We start from the raw sequence: 12,774 nt of genomic DNA, 5'->3' as shown, positions 1-12,774 counted from the left end.
TAAAAATAAAGGTAAAAAGTTATAAACACACAAGCTAAAAGAAAAATTAACAAGGAAGGAATTAAGGAAAGTAAAAAGAAAAAGTTAAATATAAACATTCAATATAGCAACACAGAGCTCCATTTGTCTTTAAGAAATGTAATGAATCAGACAATTCTTGATCACATAAATTTTAAAATGAAGAGACAATTTTACAGAGAAAAGAAGGTATAAATAAATAAGCTGAAATATGTGTTATTATATAACATGTATTTATAAAATAAAATAAATCACTGTGGTAGGAAGCTCCAAGATAGCTTCTAGTTATCCCTCAGTATTTATACCCTTGTGTAATTATCCCTCCTTGAATGTGGGCCAGACATAGAAATTTGCATCTAACAAAGAATGTAGAAAAAGCAATGAGATGATATTTTTTAGATTAGGTTAACCAAGCTTTCTATCTCACTGGTCCTCTCTTACCCTCTTGCCCATGGATCTGCTGGAAAGTCACTTGCCATGTTGTGACATGTACCATGTTTGGCAAAAAACTGAGAGGATTCATCAGTTACCTGACACTGAAAAACTGAAGGCCACAGTCCAACAGACCCTGAGAATCTGAATCTTGCCAAGAATCACAAGAGTGAACCTGTTAGGAGATCATCTCCAAGTAAAGCTACAAATGGACCTTTGAGTGAGAGGCACCCAACTAAACCGCACCCAGCTTCCTGACTCTCAGAAACTCATTATGGGATAATTTGTTCCACAGTAACAGCTAACACATGAAACATAGAAGAGGAATACAAACAAATAATGCAAGAAATTTCGCAAATGTAGACAGATGCAATCCAGTTAAATATAACAGTGAAGAAGAATAATTGTATACAAAGAATACTGCATCATAATTACAGGAATGGGTGTTCCACATTACGTAACTAACTCATATTATTTACCGTATAAAATAATTTATAAAGGATACAAATGATAATCTCAATTTATTCAGAAGTATCTAATAAAATTCAACTTCTTCCAGATGAAAACTTCAAACTGCTAATACAATTATTAAATTAACAGATGCACTTACAAAAATCTTATAGCAAGCATTATATTAAATGGTAAAATATTAATGTATTTACTATATTTTAACATCAGAACCAAGAGAAGTATATTTATTTTCTAGTCAGCATTTTACTTGAGGTGTTAGCCACAGAAGTAAAAGAAAGTAAAGGTAAAAAACTACTAGTAAGGATTTTGAAAGAGAGAAAAAAATTATTTTCTAATAGCAAAAGATTGTTTTATTCTATTACATTAACATTTTGAACAATATATTTGTTCATTAAAAACACCATAAAGTGAGTAAAAATGCTGAGCAGCGAATACATATAGCACACAATTAGCAAAAAGTTATTATAGATAATAAACAGATTAAAAGATAGTTTACTCATAAATCAGAAAAGGTGAAAAGCTGGCAAAAATAAGCATAGATATTTTGCAAAAGAGGACATGCAAATGGCACATAAACATGTACATTACCACTTACCTCACTGACAACCAGGGAAATATACATTAAACCCACAATACATAATTTTATACCCCTCAGATTTGCAAAAAATGTAAAGCCCCACAAGGTCATGTTGAGTTGTGTAAAGAGATGATATAATAAGAATTCCAGACTGTGACAGTATAAACTAGCACAATTTTAGAAAATAAATTAATATTACTACTGAAGTTAATAAAACATGACGTAGTAATTCTATGCCACAGCATCAAGAGATATACACAAGAATATTCCTCAGAACGTTCTTCTTGATTTCAAGAAACAACAATCAACTTGTAGGATTTCTAACAATAGTATGGGTTAAATCTTTTTTGCACATCATGAAATATTTCACTCTAATCAAAAAGAATACTGCTATATTCATTAACTTGATTTAATATCATAATCATGATATTGATTAAAAAACTAAAATCACAGATAGATTATTTAGTATAGTTCATTTATGCAAATTTCAAAACAAGCAAAACTAGGTTATGCATACTTATGAACACAGGTAAATATCACTATTTAAAGCAAGAGCACAGCACAAAAGGCAGGAGAGTGGTAACCTCAGGGGTAAAGAGAAAGCTCTGTAGCTATTGCACAGCACATTTGGGGTTCCTATAGGACTAGAAATATTTTATGTGAGTCTAATAATATGTGGGAAGGTATATATCTTAGTGTTATTCTTCAAACTCTGTACATGCATTTTAGTATGTACATTTCACAATAAAAACTTTTGAAAACTTTAAAATGAGATTTTAAATTTATGCAGTCTTGCAAACTAGTTACCTCATTTTTATTCAAAAAGTATTTATTGTCAGACACCAACTAGGTATTTTCTAGCAAAATGATAAACCTCCTAATCACTGTTTTGAAAGGAGTAACCACTCTACCATTGTTTTAAAAAAGAATTCCAAATCTGCAATTTTATTGAAAGCATTCTTTACCCTATGAGATATGTCATATAGTATCTTTGAAATTATTTTTGAATTTTTTTGTGAACTCATTACTTCAAAGCTGATGATTCTCTATTCTTTATAGAGTTGAGAGGTATCTAGATTTATACTTTTCTGAAAAAAGAAAGCACTGGTGTTCACATAATGTTAATATCAAAATGCAAGAAATACAAAATCAGAGACAAGAAAGGTGCAATTTCTCTAGTTTTTCATCTTATCCCTCTGAAAGCCTGCCAAAGTACCCTCCTACCAACTAAACTCTGTGTGTGTGTGTGTGTGTGTGTGTGTGTGTGTGTGTATAAATAAGAAACTGACCGTTTTTGAGCTGAGGTCTAGTTACTGCTATAATGAAAACAATAATTTTAATTATTTACAAAAATGTTAAAACCCATTTATTTGACTAAAATACTATTACCCAAATAATTAGTAAAAAGGAACTATCTCAAATAAACATACAATAAATTTTTAATGAATCAATTTGTTATTTTATTCCAAAATGTTAATGGTATAGCAACGTCTAAAATTATTTCTCTCATTTTTCAGCTGAAAAACAATATTTTGAACTGGACTTTCAAATATCTAATTTAACTATATTCTTTAAAATTCTTCATATGAATGGCATGTATTCAAATATCTCTTAAAATCCCATGCAAAGTCATAGGTACATTATGAAAGAAGTGGCATATGCCAATATGCTCCTGAATCATGCATGATACATTAATAAGCACTTGTTTAGTCAAAGATATCTGAGATGTATTTAAATTCCATTATAATGCTTTGTAAATGTTTAAATAAACAATCTCGAAAAAAAAAGAAAAGGTATATCTACATCTAGGTTTGGACAAGAGGCATTGGCATCTCTTCTGAGAATATAACAAAATGCGTGTTAATTGTAAGTATCTTACTCAGATCTTTACATGTCTTGGCCAATTATGAATGTTTTGATTTGATTGTATTCAACTGATGGATTTATGATATCCAAAGAGATGTGATGTACCATTTTAACTTCAGAAGTGACATTTTGTTTTTCACTATTTTGTATACATATGGTGAAAACAACAAAATAGCCAATTGGCATTTATATAATCAAGAGTACAAATAATCTCCTTTTAATATTTCAATCTTCCTCATAACCATTACAAAAACTTATAAATTATAAATAACAAATTATAATGAAAATGCATAAATTAAATGCAATATAAATTATAATGAAAATGCATAATACCATCGTGAGGATGGGGTTGGGAGACATGCTAAAAGCTTCTAGAGCAAATTAAATTTTAATCAGATATTTAAGTATATAAGATAAATAATTTTATTGGTAAACTATAACAAAGGTTTGAATGTTTTCCTAAAACACATGTAAAAAATGTAAAGTTTGACATTCAGGACTTAATATTGAGTCTATTCTAGATTCCCAGTTATTTATCTAAAACTATGAGGAAATGATGCCCAGATTTACTTCCATGAAACTTCATTACAGGTGGATCTCATACAACAGCTTGAGAGAATTTCACTAACAATGAGGCAGATTGAGAAGAATCGAGAACAATTTTAAATGCTCTATCACATAAAATAGTCAATTCTCACATTATGAAATAAAAACTAAACTCTGGATTGGGCATCTGCTTTAACATTTCACAATGATTAATTTTGAGGCAATCAGTATAGCTTTGCTCCTTTCACCAATTTAACGATTTTAATATATACTTAGAGAAGGGGCAGCTCAAAATGAATGGCATAAAATAAAAAAGAAATAGAATTGCCACAGTATAACCTTACATTTTTTTTTACAACACTATGCACAAAGTACCAATTAATAGATGAGAAAGTTAAAGCCCAGATAAGTTATGTAAATTGCTAAAGTTCACATAGGTATGAAGTAATTAAGGCAGGATTCTAAGCCATGCAGTTTGTCTCCAGAGCTCACACTCTTTCTTAGGCACTATTCTCTAGGTCCAGAATAAGTTTTTTGAAATAATTTAAAGTTTCGGAAGAGAAGGAAGAACATAACTCTGAAACTTGTCTATTACATAAGCCAGATCTTCAGAAAGGGGAAAGTTTAAAAACGCAAGAAAATATAGCAGCAGTTATCAAACAAAAAGGAAGATTAAAGAAGATTTAAAAAATAGGATGAAAAAAGATGACAGAATGAGATGATTGTAGACAGATCATATGGAAAAAGATTATGATGATTAAAGAGACAACAGAGGATGAATTAATGTATGTAAAATATTTAGTAAACCACCTAGCACATAGTATGTCACTAATAATTAGCTACTATAATTATTATCACTTACCCCTAAAGAAAGCAAGTTTGATACAGTCTTTGTTGGTAATTCGTTAATATATTTATTTGTTTCTCACCTTGTGCCATGGCTCACACCTGTAGTCTTGGCACTTTGGGATGCCGAGGCAGGAGGATCACCTGAAGTCAGGAGTTCAAGACTAGCCTGGCCAACACGGTGAAACCCTGTCTCTACTAAAAATACAAAACTTAGCTGGGTGTGGTGGTGGGCGTCTGTAGTGCCAGCTACTGGAGGCTGAGGCAGGAGAATCACTTGAACCAGGGAGGTGGAGGTTGCCGTGAGCGGAGATGACACCACTGCACTCCAGCCTGGCAACAGAGTGAGACTCCAGCTAAAAAAATATGTGCATATATATATATACATATATGTGTGTGTGTGTGTGTGTGTGTGTGTGTTTCCAGTTGGCAGTGGTTAGATTGACAATCCTTGTCCTCACTGGCTGCCAACACTATACTCATATCTGAATCTTGAGAGCAGTTTTATGTTCATGACTTCACTATCATGACTAGTCACTAAAAGTCATTTCATTATTATTTAGTGAATTATTTCTAAACTTTTACAGTGATTGTCAAATTTGTAAAAATATGACCAATTAGATTTAAAGAAGTACTACAAATATGAGCTCAACTTATTCTGTTCCCTCACTTCTGGCTCTTTTAAATATCTTTCTCATTCATTTATTCATTTAGTTCCATGTATACTGAGCAACTATTAAAGGCAAAGCATGTTATAAGTGCTGTTTTGCTTACTATGTATTAGACCAAATTCTGGTATTGAATATAATAGAAGAGAATACACCTAAGCTGAAAAGGAGATTATGTATGAAAATACAAATTTTTACAAAAGTCTAAGAGAAAAAATATGAAAGATAATGAGCTCAGAGACATCATGTTGGAAATGTTCAATTATAAGAAATATAAATAAAATAAGGAAAAATTCAATTTTAGTAAGAACTGAATAAATGTCTATAGGGCCCCACAAGTCTCTTCACAAATAAATTTGAAATTTATGAGGCAATGTCTACAAAGTACGTGATGTGAATGATTTTTCGTTTGAAAATATTATGACCTGTCAAGTTGTCATTCATTAGCAATGTTAGAAAAGTTTTCTTAGCTCTTCAAAGTTTCTGGAAAAACACAACTCAAGGGATTCTTCTAAATATAGTGAATATTTTTCAATCCCCTTGACAGAAAAATCAAAATCATGAACTACAGAATTTATTATATGAAAGTAATTAAAACTAAAAATAATTCTATAACAATTTCATTCATCTTGTTATAAATCAGAATGTAAATTCCAATAATTTTTATTGATTGAATTGATATCAATGAAAAATCCAAATTATACCATATTAACAAAGATAGCGAGTCAATATTTACATTGCCTTTGTCAAGAAACTTGAACCACATCTCACCTCCCACAGATCGATAGAGAAAACTGTTAGACACTTTTTGTTCTAACTGTTCTTCTCTTTCTCTAAGTGTGGCAACATGTCCGAAATGAACTTTGAAATCTTGCTTAAATTCACTACTTTATGGGCCAGGCATTGTGGCTCACACCTGTAATCTCAGCGCTTTGGGAGGCCGAGGCAGGTGGATCATGAGGTCAGGAGATCAAGACCATCCTGGCTAATATGGTTAAAAACCCATCTCTACTAAAAATACAAACAATTACCCAGGCATGGTGGCACAAGCCTGTAGTCCCAGCTACTCGGGAGGCTGAGGCAGGAGAATTGCTTGAACCTGAGGGGCGGAGGTTGCAGTGAGCTGAAATCGCGCCACTGCACTCCAACCTGGTCACAGACTAAGACTCCATCATAAAAAAAAAAAAAAAAATCACTACTTTATGATTATCCAAGATATTCCAAACATTTTCTATTTCATTCACCAATGCACCTATTTCTTCTTTCTTCTTCTCTCCTAAGGATATAGGCTCTTGAAGACAGGGACAAATTATTTGTTCTATAATGTGTTTCAGTTTTCTGAGAGAAGGTTATATTATAAAAGTATCATCAGTAGGCCTTGTCTATCATGGAGTATGAAGGTCCCACAGGTGACACCCATTTATGAAGTTTCAGAGGAGTACTTAACCACCAAGAGACACAAAGGTATAACTAGGCGAGTACTTCAGAAGAGTGTATTACAACTTTTGTCACAGACTTTTTTACCTCTTTGAATGCAAAGTGAAAACTTTCCTATGTTTCTACTAGTTTAGTGGTTTCTTTTCTTTCGTGTCTAAAAATCTCAAGAGATTAAGACTATGCACATCACTATGCTTCTTGATAATCGTTTACGTCATAATCATTTTGTTTCTTATATCCGTAGAGTCTTAAATGGTAAAAATAATAACTTAATTGTTCATTTCTACCACTCCTACAAAAATAATAGTATAGAGCAGTCTTAGAAGTAACAGATTCACTGAAGACATTCTTTCTTTCTCTTACAGACAGCCTGAGTCACTGAAGACATTCTTTCTCTTATAGACAGCCTGACACAGCCCCTCTCCAGGGCTCCAACTTTTACCACCAACCATCAACCTTGAGGTCTTAAAAACCTATCCATTGACCTAAAAGTTCCCTCCATAATTCCCTCAGAATTGAGGAAGTACAATTAGAGGACTTACAAAAATAGAATCCCCAATGTTCTTCTGTGACTCCTAGAACATTTATTTCTACTCTATTTCATCAGTTAAATAGATCACTGGACAATTATGATTTGGTAGCAGTCATGAAAAAGCTGTTCAGGAAAACACATCATCAAGATTTCAAGGCCTGAAATAAAAAAAAAAAAATTCATGCAAGAAAATTGAAGAAAGGCAACCTAATCATGAACATTTTTTTTTCATATTTACCTGGACAGTAGTTATATTTAAAACACATTCAGAAGTCTTCCTAACTATATAACAGTAAGACAAAAAGCATTTTCTGATAAAGTCATTAGATGAAGTCTATTGGCCTACGATGGAACTCTGACATACTCTGGTTTATATCAGTGCTGTTGCTTTACACAGCACACTAATTGTTTCCATTAAGCTATTGGCATTTTAGAGTCATTGCTTAAACACCATGGTACATTAAACAATTCTGAGATATACAACTCTGGCATGGATATATTTAGTTGCTTTTGGCAAGCCTTAGTTAAAAAGAAGTATACATTTTTAAATATAACATCAATAAAATTAATGAACACGTTCTAGAACTGGAAAAAATAGGAAACAGTTGATAACTGAAAATTCAACAGAAACAAAACAGGGAAAGTAAAAGTCTCTCATCCCGCTGGAATCTCTGTCACTGATTGCCAAAAACAAAAGTGTAAAAGCTTTGATGAGTCCAGTTAGTGCAATGCAGGGATCAAAGTGTCAGGCTGATATAATCAAAGGGAACAAAATGAAGTAGTAATGTTGTGCACCAGATTTGAAACCGTGGCAATGATGAGAGGTTCTCTCAGAATGGAACAGGGAAGCTTTGATTAGTGTACCTTGTTTGTACTCTGAAGGCATCAAAGTGGCAAATGCGCCTGGATCAAATGGGGCAGAATGCAGTGGGTAATGGAGCACTCAGAGCTCACCAGAATTTAAGCAGAGATGCTGATGATGTGGTGGAGGCCAATGCACACATTCCCATCTGGCAGCTGGGGAAAAAAAAAAAAAAAAAGAAAAGAAAGGAGAAAAAAAGGAATAATTTCAAGCACTTGAAAGCTAGCTGATTAGGACACAAGCAAAGGATAAAATAGCATTTGCAATTATTGCATGAATTTAGTTTTAGTGAAAACTAAATCATTTTTTAAAACTGGAGGAACATTACCAGTTGTTTGCTATTTATTGTGCTTGATGTATTCCATATTCATTCTAAATAGAGCAAATCAGGTTTGTATCAGGTTTGTTAATTCAAAAAGTAAATTACCTTTCAACTTGAATACATGTAAATCTATTTATGATAGGATGATTTTTGTGTGTGTGTTGTACCTCTGGGGTCCATTACATAAGTAGGATTCATTTTACAGCTAATTCTGCATTTGCAGGAATTTTGCATTCCCTTGGAATCATTTCCATTGAAGGTTAAGTCTTAAGACGACTGTCTAACTCATTTGATTAAATTCTGTTTTCTTCATTGAGTTAATGTGCTTGTGATTAACATATGACTATATTATTGGAATATTAAAACATCTAACTCAAATATCCCCTAATATATCATAGTGATAATATTTTACCTGAAAATATAGAATAGTGTTTAACTGTATTAACATTACAATAAAATTAATGTCATTTGTATCCTTGTTAGGGTTAATAATAATAGCTACAGAATGCAACTCCTATATCCAAAGATGTATACTAGTTACTTTTTAGCATTTACTATCTGTCATTCTTACAACACCTCTCTAAATGGGTATTGCCATGATGAGATAAGATTTTCTGATGACTTGGAGAAGTAAATGCATTTTGGAAATGGAAGGGAAATTAATAATTATGACCCAGAGATCAGGCAGAGTTATATTGTTTGCTTACATGTTTTCCTCTTTTCATAAACCTTGCTATGACTGTCCCTGTCTGAAGAGTAAATTCTGCTGCTCACTGAGTTTGGATTTTGCCTTGTGATTTGCTTTAGCCGACACAATATTAGCAGAAATTACCAGAGTAGAGACATTGCGTGTGCTCATATTTTTGGCTTTCATTCTTGCCATTTTGCCATCCATTTTGAGACGAATATGCTCCAGGTAGCCACGGCTGTAAGAGAATCAGCAGATCAGTGGAGTGAATGGAAATCCAATGCAGAACCTTTAACTTAGTTTAGCTGATCTTTGAGCCCAGTGGAGCCTTGATCTACCAAAAGAATAAAAGACAATACGAAGTTTGCATTAATTGTCAGGTACCATTCTTTTGGAAATAGCTCTCCAAAACAGCATTATGCCTACCTGCATGTACAGGTAGAGAGGTCTCCATAAAACACGCACAGTTCTCTAATTGAAGGCACTTAGCCTTTGAAGCAGCGATTGTAGTTTTTTACCCAGGTACTATTACTTCCTCCATTATTATTCTGCTTTCCTACTTTTCTCAAAAGGGCTTTGCATGGGTTACTAAGTTGCCAAATCTCTGTAGAGTGTATTCAGCAATGTGTTCTCATAAGAGCAATAGAGGATGGAGAAACCTACTTCCTGTACCTCTTGAGCATTGTCACTCAGAGGGTGATGCTGATCGTACATTTGTTCTTCCAGGTCTTTGAAAAATCTGTCTTTTTTTTTTTTTAATCTTACATTTGTTTTATTTCACATTATTTCTGGTAAAGCTGTTTATTTTATTTTATTTATTTTTTTGTAACAAAACCATCAAACAGTTGAGTCCTAAAAATTAATTTTTCACTCCAGTTTTAATTATTCAATGTGTAGGGTCACATGTAGGCCATTAAACAAAGTGGCAGGTGATTTGTTTTTCTAAGACCACCAGAGCGAGCACAAAAGAACCAGTGAGTAGGCAAGGCTAAAAGCAAAACTGCAAATTTATTCTTTGGTCATCTAGCTCCAGAGAAAAAGGTATGGGGGTGAAGTCTGTTGGCCTCCAGCAAAGGAGGCCGAGAGAGTCACCCAGTAGAGCTCTCAGGCAGAGTTCCTAATGCAGTCCCGACAAAGGTAGGGGCTGAGGAAGCCCGCCCCGTGCATCTGCCGGGAGTGGCTTTTCTAGGAGTGGAAGGGCAATAGGCGGGGCACGGACGAGTCAGGGGAGGCGGGGGGGGGGGGGGGGGGGGGGGGGGGGAAGGCGCCGCAGGTGCCACCAGGTAAATCTTGATCTCTTCGGATTGACATCACCTGGCGCATGCCTGGTTGGTCTGCACCTTCCCGGGCGCCAGCTGCATCCTCGCGCACACGGGGAAAAGTTGGTGATGAAAAACCCGGAAATGCACCATCTTGCCTCCGTTCGTCAAAACAGCAGGTATATGTTTTAAACATGCTATTGATACGCTTCTGAAAGTGAGAGAAATTTCAACTTGTGATGCAGTTGTATGGTTGCGCAACCTTGCTTAAAGAATAGCTGAACACATTGCAATACATTTTTTCATTCAACAATTAAAAGTGATGTTTGTGGAATATGGAGGAGATTGTTTCAAAAATTAAAATAAGATAAAAAGGTTTCCCTCAACAATTAGCTTATTTGGAGATTGCATAGAAGTAGAAATCTTACAAATAGCTACATTGAGCAAAATAATGATAATTATCTGCCCCAGAAATGAACAAATTCTGCTCATTCTTTAGGATATTGCTCTCACTTTAAAAAGTTCGTATATTATAAGGTAACTGAATTAATATTTTTAACATTATGAAATTCAAATATCTCTGCTAAAATTTAAACTCTATTGCAATTTACTTATGGGAACAGATAATTTTTTAAAATATGAGGAAATGTCCTTTAACAAAAAGTGATAGTATAAGCATAAATAATATTTTGAATGATTTTTTTGTTGTTGTTGTTGTTGTTGAGACAGATCTTACTCCAGTTGTCCAGTCTTAAGTGCAGTGGCATGATCACGGCTCACTGCAGCCTTAATCTCCCAGGCTCAGGTGATTCTCCCTCCTCAGCCTCCCGAGTAGCTGAGACTATAGGCACACACCACCAAGCCTGGCTAATTTTTTTTTTTTTTTTTTGAGGCAGAGTCTTGCTCTGTTGCCCAGACTGGAGTGCAGTGGCCGGATCTCAGCTCACTGCAAGCTCCGCCTTCCGAGTTTACACCATTCTCCTGCCTCAGCCTCCCGAGTAGCTGGGACTATAGGCGCCCGCCACCGCGCCCGGCTAGTTTTTTATATATTTTTTTTTTAGTAGAGACGGGTTTCACCGTGTTAGCCAGGATGGCCTTGATCTCCTGACCTCGTGATCCGCCCGTCTCGGCCTCCCAAAGTGCTGGGATTACAGGCTTGAGCCACCGGATGGAATTTCACCATGTTGACCAGACTATTTTCAAACTCCTGGGCTCAAGTGATCCACCCACCTTGGCCTCCCAAAGTGCTGGTATTACAGGAGTGAGGCACCATGCTGGCTTGACTGTTGAATTTATTAATATCATCCTCCTCTAAATATCTGGACTAACACCCTGATTTACACACATAAGAGAGCCAAGAAGCTCTTTTTCTTTTTCTTGTTTTTTTTTTTTTTTTTTTTTTTTTTTTAATTTTTACAGTTTTTTTTTAGAGACAGAGTCTTCTTATGTCCCCCAGGCTGGAGTGCAATGGTGTAATTATAGCTCACTGCAGCCTTGAACTCCTGGGTTCCAGTCATTCTTCTGCCATAATCTTTCAAGTAGCTAGCAGTGTCGGTGTATGCCACCATGTCAGGTTAATTTTTTATGTTTTATTTTGTAGAGATGGGGTCCTGTTATGTTGCCCAGTGTGGTCTTGAACTCCTGTGCTCAAGTGAACCTCCTGCATTGGCCTTCCAAAGTGCTGTGATTAAAAGCATAAGCCACTGTGCTCTGCTAAATTTTTCAATTACTAACATTTTCAAATTATTTTTTAGTTGATGATTAAGGCTCTTGTTGAGTCTTCATTAACAGATATTATAGGGTTAAATGAAAAAGTTTTCTGTGTAAAGGTGAGACAATAGACTAGATGATGGCATAGAAATTATATATACATGCTATTAATTTAGGAGTAAGTAAAGGATATAAAATAACTTTTAAAAACTTGAAGGCAAGTATAGAAAAAATAAATTTCAATCAAAGTAAAATAAAACAAAAAGCCAAATCAGAGCTTTAATAAAATGAGGAGACAAGAGTGGAATAAAACAAAATAAAATGTTAAACTCATGGCCAGGCATGGTGGCTTAGGTCTGTAATCCCAGCACTTTGGGAAGCTGTGGTGGGTGATCACAAGGTCAGGAGTTCGAGACCATCCTTGTCAACATGGTGAAATCCCGTTTCTACTAAAAATCCAAAAATTAGCTCGGTGTGGTGGCAGGTGCCTGTAATCCCAGCTACTCAGGAGGCTGAGGCAGGAGAATTACTTGAACCTGG

Source organism: Trachypithecus francoisi, unplaced genomic scaffold (assembly GCF_009764315.1).
Source record: "Trachypithecus francoisi isolate TF-2019V2 unplaced genomic scaffold, Tfra_2.0 Lachesis_group1, whole genome shotgun sequence".
NCBI classification, from domain to species: Eukaryota; Metazoa; Chordata; class Mammalia; order Primates; family Cercopithecidae; genus Trachypithecus; species Trachypithecus francoisi.
This window is presented reverse-complemented; position numbering follows the sequence as displayed.